The sequence below is a fragment of the Empidonax traillii genome, unplaced genomic scaffold, assembly GCF_003031625.1.
Source record: "Empidonax traillii isolate 1590-97213 ecotype Southwest subspecies unplaced genomic scaffold, ASM303162v1 scaffold660:size391163, whole genome shotgun sequence".
Taxonomy (NCBI): Eukaryota; Metazoa; Chordata; class Aves; order Passeriformes; family Tyrannidae; genus Empidonax; species Empidonax traillii.
The window spans coordinates 257,832-267,919 of record NW_020955853.1 but is presented as its reverse complement, the minus strand read 5'-3'; the positions used below and the strand labels follow the sequence as shown (position 1 = coordinate 267,919).

The window sequence follows — 10,088 nt, the reverse complement described above, 5'->3', positions numbered from 1 at the left end:
CCAACCTAGGCCACAGAAAATACAAGAGTAACCCACTTTGTTGTCATGGCAGTCTTTACCCTAGGAAGTTTATGTCACGTGGGCTATAGTCACACTTCATGCTTTTCCAACTACATTGGAAGTCTTTCCCTCCAAGGAAAATTTCTGTTTTGCAGGATATGGGAAAACATCTGAATTTCTTGATAAATAGGAGATAGGTACAGTAAGAATTCTCTTTTAGCCGTTTAAAAAACAGAAGAGGGAAACTAAAGAGAAAAAAAATAATAATTAAAAAATATCCTGAATTATGTTCAAAGCAAAGAAATGTTCATTAGTATAACACACCATCTTCTTTTAGTACCAAGTATAACTAAACCCTGCCATTTCCAGGCACTTTGGTTCAGTCTAAACGTTAGTAAGCATGTATCAGGAGATCAGGTTTCCATGTCACTGGAAAAAGCTAACAAGGTCTGTTGTTTCTGGTGAGGCAACAAGCCCTGGATACAGAGTCCACACTGTCTCCTTTAAAATAATTTTGAGCATTGATCGCTGGAGAAGGGAAATAAGCAGTGGGGCTATTTTTAATATAAAAAACACAGTTACTGTTGTAATAAAGCCTTTCTTTGTCCAATGGAGCAGAGCAGGACAAATGAATGGATGTTCTCCCCATGGAATTTTCCAGGATAGCGAAGCTTGTGTTGATCTGCAGTCAACACTTCCTACCATTTTACTCAAACATTGAAACAAACAAGGATTAAATCATGCATTTTCACTTCTTCACCCACTGAATATACTTTCACATACAGAATCCTTCCAAGTATATCACTCTGAGCCAGACATCATCTACCCCACACTGAGTCTATGTAATCAAGTTTCCATTGAAAACACAAATATAGAGCTGGCTGAGTGACTGATAGGCAAATTAGTTCCTGCCAGATAGGCTTAGCAAAGTAAGAGAGTATTTTATGTCTTCTAGAAAACCAAGGAAAAGTAAAATACAGAAAAAGAAAAAAAAATACAGAAAGCTCTAGTTCAGGAATTACAGCTTCATTCTTCTTCAGTAAATTCAGATGTTAGAAATAGAAGGTTTCCTTGATGTCTTTGCCAGAGAAGGCGAGAAGCCGTATTCAGTTTTTTGAAATAGAAAACTATAGCTTTTTTGCACAGAGACTCTTCATTGTGCTTTCACAGAGCTAAGGCGTTTTCCAAACTCTCCTGAATATGTATACTGCTCTTAAAAAATGTCCAAGAACAAGATCTCTAAGAAAGTCAGACCCATAGCTGAAACCTAACCTTCAGATATGTGCTGGTCTCATCGGCTCTGATTGAATTCATCCTCAGTACCTTTGTCTCACTGTAAAGGCTGAAAAAATATTTCAGATCCTGTTCTTGAAAGTGTATTGAATACAGACCTGTGGTTCATACATCACCAGTTTGAAAACCATAAAGAATCAAGCAACACCTCTGCCAGATACTTTCTACAAACAGCTATGTCACTGTTAACAATTCGATGAAGCAAAGTAGTTAGGAAAGAGAGTAACTCAAATTTACTGTGTGATTGGACACCTGGGTGGCACAGTTGATGTATTGGTTTATTCAATTCAGTAGACACCTGTGAGGTGAGAAGAGAACAACACATGATTCAGTAGCTTCCTGTAGATTTGAAGTATCACCAATCTTAGCCACTTAACTATCAAAGTACTTTCTTCCTTTAGACGTAATTGAGGGGAGGAGACAGATTTGCTCGTGGTGCAGATAAAGGTATTTAACAGGACTGGTCCTAGGACTGAACTCAGAGAAACACCCCTGGTGACCGGTCACAAGGCAGATTCACTACAGCCCTCTGAGCTCTGCTCTTCAGCCAGTTCTTCACCTACTGCACCATGCACCCATTCATCCCACAGCTGGACCACTTGTCCAGAAGATGCTGTGAATGACAGTATGAAAAGCCTTCCTAAACCCCAAAAACTCTGCATCCACCACCTTCCCCTCACCCATTTGGAGAATAACATAGAAGGACATCAGTTTTGGAGGTGCTGATTTTGTTTCAGCCCATTTGATTACTTGATTCTTTCCTTGAGAACTCACTGAGATAATAATCTCTTCCACTGGAATCAAGTTCTCCAGCCAAAAGAGATATGGAGCTGATTAGAGCTCAGCAATACCTCCTTCTCACTCATAATATTTGTAGTTTGTTTCTGGTGTATTTTTTAATGTTCTATATGTGTCAGAATAACTAGTACATTCCAAGTTAAATGTATGTGGGAAGTTAGCACAGACCTACAACTTTGCTAAGGAACTGTCAAATTAGTAAAACTTGACAGAAAGGTACGATTCCATCTGATCCTACAAAAAGTAATCTGCTCCTGCCACAGTTCCATACCAATGAAGAAAGTTTATTCCATTTTCCTTGGTATCTTTGGCCATGTAAGAGACTAAAGTGGAAGGGAAAAGACAAAGCTTTCCTGACTCTTGTTCTCTTGTCATGGATCAGAGTGGTGCTGGAGCCTCTTCTGTGCTCTCTCTGAAATGGAAAAGATTTGTTACTTCGTAATCTTTGCTATTTTCAAAAACAACCCATTGTGGAGAGCTAAGTGAATGTCTCCCTTCTCTGTCACCATCAGCCTGGCCACCAACTGCCCCTCAGTTCCAAGAAACAAGGCAGGGGGGCAACACAGCATCAACAAAAATTTGGTGACACATCACTTCCTACCCCTTCAGTGCACAGCTCCTGGAAGCTGCCAAGGTGTTGATTTTAAACACCTACAGCTCTAAAGATTTCTTTTTCTATGAAAAAACCTCCTGGGTTGCAACAATTCAAGGTTTTAATAGACATCAGTTAGGAAACATGTTGTTTGACTTTGTGTCAAGAATTGTGGGTTTGCATTTTCAGTTTGTTGTTTTCTGTGAGGAGTTTGAAGATTTTGGGGGGTGGGTTGCTTTATTTTTATTTTATTTATTTGTGGGACAGTGTTGAATTAGGACTGAGCACAGCATTTGGGCATGGCAAAGAAACAATGAGTAATTCTGAGCACAAAAAGTCTGTATGATGTTAAAGTGAGACAAGTTTATTGAAGAGAAATGCACTGAGGAGACAGAGCAAAAATATTGCATAGACTTCAGGAAGTCTCTGAAGGTGAGAATCGTAGAAGGCTGGGTGAGATACCTCAGGGAAAAACATCATTCACCCCTTTTTACTCCCCCTTGGATATCTACTTCAGACCCAGGGCCAGCAAGATCTTTGGTTTTGTAATTGGGGATATGAGGGTCTAGTGAATCGTGGAGACTTCAACACATGGGATGAAAAACCAGGGCTGCTGGCTGTCATCTGGTACCTACTGGAAAATAGTTGGTTCTGAATGAACCATTCACAAAAGAGGGTTGAATACTGAAGGCAGATCTGAACTTTCTCTTGTGCAAACTGACAGTGTAAGAAGCCTTTGGGAATAAAGGGGCACTGCCCTTTTTGCTCTGCGTCAGCCTTCACAGATTTGTTCCTCCAGTCTTTTGCCAATGAGGAGGTACCACTTTTACACTGTCAAAGGTGAGCAGGTTGCACAGTGCATTGCTAGGTCACTGCCAGAGACACACTCCAGCAAGCTAAAGTTTCCCCTGTGGAACCAGTTTGTGTAATAGCTTCAAAAGAAAACTTTGTGTGCTCAGGAAAAAAAAAGTCCTAGTATCTTCTACCAACTGCTGGCATTTCACTTCACAAACAGTCAAGACAAGACCCTTTATAAGATGAGATTCCTACCTGAGCAGAATTAAAGCCAGACTCTGGATAGCTAGGATTATAAATGAAAGTCAGACTAGACATACACTATGTTTTCTGCATTAGAAAAAGGTATTTAAGTTGGACTAGCTGATCATTGTAGAGTCCTTTCAAGCAGAACTATTCTGTTTTATCCCTGGTGACAATGAGGACTGAAGATGGCAGCTCAAAAATAGGTGTAACAGGATGCAATCCATGACAGGATGATGGCTAGAGATAGGGAGAGTTTGTCTTAACTCGGTCTGTGTAGGACTGCAGCACTTTCTAGCAGGGTGGCTTTTTCTACAAAAGTAACTGGAAAATTTAAACATACAAATGTGTAGGGGGAGAGGGGAACAAAATACTTCCTGGGGACAGAGAGTCAGAGCAGGCTGATGAAATGCCAGTTTAGAAAGAAAGAACCATGAAAGTAATTTCGTTTGGATTTGATTTTGGCAACTTTCTATTGAGCAGGAAAAACTATGTAAATGCAAATTAACATCACACTCACACTTAAAAGGAATTAAACCCTAGGTTTCAACAAGAGCCTGAATGGAACTTACTAAAAGATGCTAAAACTTACTTTGTAAAATGATTAAGAGGAATTCAGTGTCCAGGAAAACTTTTAAGGTATCCATTAACTACGTGGCTGTGTCAGACCTAGGAACTAATTCTATATTGTCTGGAAGTAGAAGAAAATCAGAGCAGGAAAATCACAGTAGCTGGAGAAAGGCAAATAAACTGCAAGAATACAGACAATGGTAGCCAAAAAATGTGACTGGGGGAGGAAAAAGAAAAAAAAAGAAGAAAAAAAAAAAAGAAAAATAAGTAAATAATCAGAACAATTATTCCGGAAGGAAAATGGGTGTCAGATTGACAACATCAAAACTCAAAAAGGAAACCTAAGCATCCATGGTTATTAACCTCAGGTCTCTCACATTCAGACATTGCAGAAAGGTCTCACTGCTGTGAATGAAAAATGGGACTCAGAAAAAGGTAAATGACTTTCAGGAGTCAGAACAGACTCTGATACAGAGGAGACCTAAGATGATGGGAAGGAGGGTTCCTCTTTCATGGAATATAGACTGATAGTCCAGGCAGCCTGGTCCTAAATAGTCAAGTCCAGTCTGACAGCACGTAGACACAATGATGTACTGATCTCCTTCAGTGTTACCAGCAGGGCAGTAACACAATGTTTGTATGGGAGAGGCAGCTGAATTGCTCAAAAGTAACACAGCTCCCTATTTCCTGAATCCCTCGTTTTCCTTCAAACACCTCCCTGGTGGAGCTTTCACTGCCAGTTCTTTCACAGGAGATTAAAAACTCGGCAGGCATGAAGTAAAGTGGGAGCACTGGGTATGTGAAAAGCAAGCACAGCAAGACAGAACACCACAGTTCTCCACCATTCTCATCACATCAGGAATGTTAGATACAAAATGAGACCAGTGTTGTAGGTGTTATTACAATTTACAGAAAGGCATGGACCCCTTTCCCCAGAGGGGTGGGTGATGTCCTAAAGACATTCTTAAGGGTCTTTGCTGAACCATAAAATAGCCTCAACTTTATGCTGAGTCCATTGTGCCATTCCACTCCATCTACCCACTTGCATCCTCACAGCTCTGCAGGAAACTCTTTGGCATAAGTATATGTTTAGTCACTTTTTAACAGGATTTCTGTGCCTGGAGGGCTGTCTATCTTGGTAAGTCTATTAAGAGACACTACCTGTACTTCACCTTACAGACCTTGCTTTACATAAGTCCTTAGGCCCACAGAATGCAACAGTAATACTAATTCATCCCTCTCTCTTTATATAAAATATTTTTCAACCTTAGAGAGGAATTTCCATAGCAGAACCATTATATAAATTAATAGCCTCATTATAAAGGTCACTCTCAGAATCACAGAATCATTTAGGTTGGAAAAGACCTTTAAGATCATCGAGTCCAAGTGTAAACCCAGAACTGCCAAGTTCACCACTAAACCATGTCCCTGATGTCTTTACAGACGAACACAGCTCATCCCTAGTTATGAAGTAGGACTGTCATTCCCTGTTCTGACACTAGAAACTTTGGAGTTTCATAAATGTTACTTCATATTTGGTTTCTGGATGGGAAATAAACCCATCCTCCATGGAATCAAGCCCCTGAAGTTGATTTTGAATAAGCCCTTGGCAATGGTTTTAGCTCTGAGTACTTTTAATATGAACCCTTCAATATAATCTCTTTCTGTTGTTACCTGGCTGAGCTTCAAGAGGGGGGCAGCCACTTAGCAAATGAGATATTTCTAAAGAGAAAGAGAGAGGGGACAAGAAATCATTTATCAGAGACAGCTCTGCATTGCCTTGGCAATTAAAAAACTAATGACCCCATAGCTGGAGCCAAAATACTTCATTGTCTTCTCCTCTTATAAATCAGCCAAGCCGAATTCAGTCCAACTAATTATTATGCCAACAACCTACAGCAGAGAGAGCTTTATGAAATTACTGGCCACGGAGGGTAATCATTCACTCTTTGGAGCCTCACACTGGAGCTTGGAAATGGACTTTGCAGAGCTTCCTTTCAACCATGTCAGATTATGAACCCATAGACCTGTGGCTGGCCAAAGTCTGGTGTCATCATGGAAGGGTTATGAAGCAGGAGGAGGTTCAATGGGGAATGTGAGCTGTGAAATTATGTTAAAAATGCAGACAGTAACAAGCAGAGGAGTCAGAGAAATCTTTGCTGATACTGTCCCTACAGACTTACCTAAGCCTTCGTCCTGAACTGTCCACTCTTAACCAACATTTCTACTGGTATTGCTCGACTAATTTATTCTCAGCCACTTATTTAGCCATTTTTCAGTGCTGCTGTCATTTTCCATTCAGTCATATGTGCCAGTTGAAACTGCTCTCCACCAATCTTGCATAAGTGTGAGCTAAAGCATATTTGCTTCAGATGCAAGGACCACTTCTTAATGATGTTCTATGCACTGGGCCCACAAGGGAGAAGGAGTAATGTCCCACCTTCTCCAAGGGTTTTTATATCTTCTCTCTTTCCTCCCCTGCCCTCTCTGGCCTGAGGAGGCCTTGTACATGTCTGTAAACATGTTCTCTCTCTGCATACCAGGGAAAGAGAGAGCTTGCTCACAGCTTCTCCCTGCAACTTTCTCTGAAACGTAGAAGGAAGGGAGGGGAAAAATCTAACCCATTTGAGAAAGCATTTTACAATCTTCCTACTTGAAATTGAATTCTAGGTTTCCGTCACAAATTCTTCTGAAATTGCACCTATCCCTGCAATCAGCCAAAAAGATGTTTGAAAGGCTCATCCCCTTTTGAGAAAGCCCAGCTACCTCTGTTTCAGCCTGTCTGATATGGTACACAAAGTTTTTCTGCCGTGAATATCAGACACTGACCTTGCAGGAAGGGTATTCAAATAGAAATGCTTATTCCAGTCTCACTTTACACTCCAATTCTTCTTAAAGAATGAATTCTTTCATTAAAATCATTTGCAATCCCATTCAACAGACATATGTCTATCTGTCAAAATAAAAATCTTCATATGTTTCTAAAAATTTACCTCCTAATCCCACAAAATTTGCCAAAGCTGGATCTTGGTATTTCCCCCCAGGGTCTTAATTTTCAGTATTTTTTTAGAATCGCATTTATAGAAGCCAATTGTGGCAGCTTTGTCAAAATGTCTGCAAGAGGCAAAGTGGATACATATATAGGAAAAAAGTAGACCTTGCCTTCTGACATCATACCTTAAATCCATTTCTGTGAGATCTCTTTGCTATCAGAAAGCACTCTCTAGGGGAACACCCCTTGAGGAAATGGATGTCAGTGAGTTCACAAAAGTGAAGATGAGTGGAAAACAAATATTGTAGTGACCTACACAGCCATGCAAATGTGCCAGTCTGGAGCTTAACAAGCTGCTGTAAAAGTCCCTCAATGACTGTTCTGGCCACAATGTCCAGAGCTCCAATTTCAGAAAAAAAAAAAAACAACTATGTCTCACTCCTACTCTTGAGCTCAACTTCAGTTGAGGGATGAGGGTGAGAGGCAACAATCGCTGCTTCTTCCACCTCACAGCCTCCAGGGCTGACCCTACTGTCTCCTCTTACCCCACTTCAATTTGTAGACAATTCCCCCCACACACACTCTCACCCTCCATTTGAGGCTTCAGAGTGACCCAGAGAGAGAAATAAGCTGCACATTAATTAAATCCACATCTGCTACAGCAAATACTGCTGCTGCTAGCACTGCAGAGAGATGATATAAAAGGACCCCAGGTCATTACAGAGAAATTCACTTGATTTCCTTCCAGTGCTGCTGACTCAGAGCTGTCTCCCCTGCCCTTGATCTCTATCTCTTTGGCTTGCCCCCTTGACCCCATCACTCCGAGGTTTCTGACTGGCTCATTTTCAGCCTAATTCTGTCCTCCCTGTTCAATGCCTGTCATATTCATGCCTGTCTCCCAAGTAAAGCAGGAACATAGCCTTCATCTCCCATCTTTGAATGTATGAGCCCTTTTTCCTGTACTCAAACTTTGATGGCACAGTCTATTTTGCATATTTGATGGCCTCAACGCCCTGTTTCATTGGGCGAGATGTGTTAGTACATAAAAACGGTGCCATGACAAACTTAAACATTAACTGCAATTGTTCTTGGCTTTAATTGTTAGCACAAACTTGTTCTGGTTTGTTTAGAATGTCAGTTGTAGCCTTTCAGTCAAGTTCAGGAAGAGCACTTGCCTGGGACCATTCCCTGAAGAAAGTGAGTTGAGGGAAGGGGAGGGGGAGTTGTGTGGGTACAAATAGTGCTGTGCCATTTGAACTCTGGACCAAAGATCAACGCCTACCCTGTTTTATTTAGCAATGGAACAACATCCTTGCAGTTTAATTTCTTCTGTTGTCATAAAAGAACCATCTTGATGGACTCATTTGCTGGTGGATGTGTCTCATTCATCTGTCATGACAAAGTGTCCTCTTTTCCTTCAGTTGTTTCACTGAGCTCTCATTAGGTTGTTTTGTGCTGTAACTGCTGTGTCTTCTTGAACACATCATCACTGGTCATGTCCCCCCAGGACCTGTGCTCATTTCACCCCTTTGACATGTCTGGGCTTTCTTTTGATGACAAGCAATCACTCAGCATTCATTTCTGTCTCCCAAACCTCGCAGTTCCCAACAGCTGAACTAATCTTTGACCAGTTTTCCTGTCACGTCTCCATGTGGTCATCCAAAAGCCAAATCTAACAGGAGGTGCAATTTTCATTCATGTCTGGCAGATTCATTTACAGCTATGTGTGGCAAGATCAGAGAAATCAAATACAACTTTCAGTAGGATTTTCCAACAAGATTGAATAAATAATAATAATAATAATAATAATAATAATAATAATAATGATAAAATTACCACAATTTTCTCCAACCTTCTTTTGTCACTGGTTGACATCTCCATCTAAGCTGTGTCTGCAGCTCAGACAGCAACTGGGTACAGCAGTTGTTGATCAGGATCAAGGGCAGTTCTATGCATGGAATATACATTGGTACATTAATGGCCTTTTCCTGCCTTAAAAATATCTGTTATTTGGTCATCCTTTTTCTTCCACAGCCATGGTAGCATATCCTCTGTTCATTCAAAGCATCTAAGCCATATCTAAATTCTCTGATTTCTGCTTTTGCAGCACCTAGAAACATGGACCATCCACCTCAAGCATTTGGCCACCTGTTCTCCATCAATGCAGCTACTGAAGTCTTTGCCTTTTTCTGAGGTTTTCATTCTCACCTCATTAGGTTTGGAATAATCATTTAGGTAAGAAATATCTCACCTGCCCAAACCTTAGTATTTGTCATCCAAACTCTTTAATGAATTTTAATGTCTTCCTTTTGGCTGCATCACCTTTTTATCGTATTCCACAAACTTTTGCTCCCACAGAATTTAGCCTGCCTTTCTTCGCTGTTTTTTCCTGAACTATTCTCATCATATCCCACTATTTTTTCCCACAGGAAACTTTCTGGCAGTTTATACTCATCTATCTTCCTCATTAAAGACACAAGACATTTCAGGAAAACACATTTGATAAACATTGTTACATTGTAAACTGAACCTGATTCAATTGAAAATCAAATCCAGACACACGGCAGACTTGACAACTTTGTGTCAAAGAAAGCCCATGTTTTATTTTAAAATAAATACATGTTTATGTTTCTAAATAAACAGCCTGAAACTCACAGTATTTTGACCTTGAGAGAGGTCAAATAGTGTCTCTTCTGCATTAGCAACAAACTTACATGGAAGCTTTTTCTGGGTTCCTAAAAATGCTTTTTAAAAGCATTTTTTAAGCCTAAACAGGCTTTTATTTTTCCTATATTGTTACTTATA

General features: G+C 40.3%; 1 long non-coding RNA gene across 1 annotated transcript; it reads left to right on the top strand.

Moving 5' to 3' along the window:
• The first annotated feature begins 3,610 nt into the window (after positions 1-3,610).
• On the top strand, positions 3,611-9,864 carry LOC114065434. The gene is made up of 3 exons (XR_003572970.1): positions 3,611-3,658; positions 9,391-9,518; positions 9,713-9,864. It is a non-coding gene; the product is annotated as an uncharacterized LOC114065434 (long non-coding RNA).
• Positions 9,865-10,088: the final 224 nt, after the last annotated feature.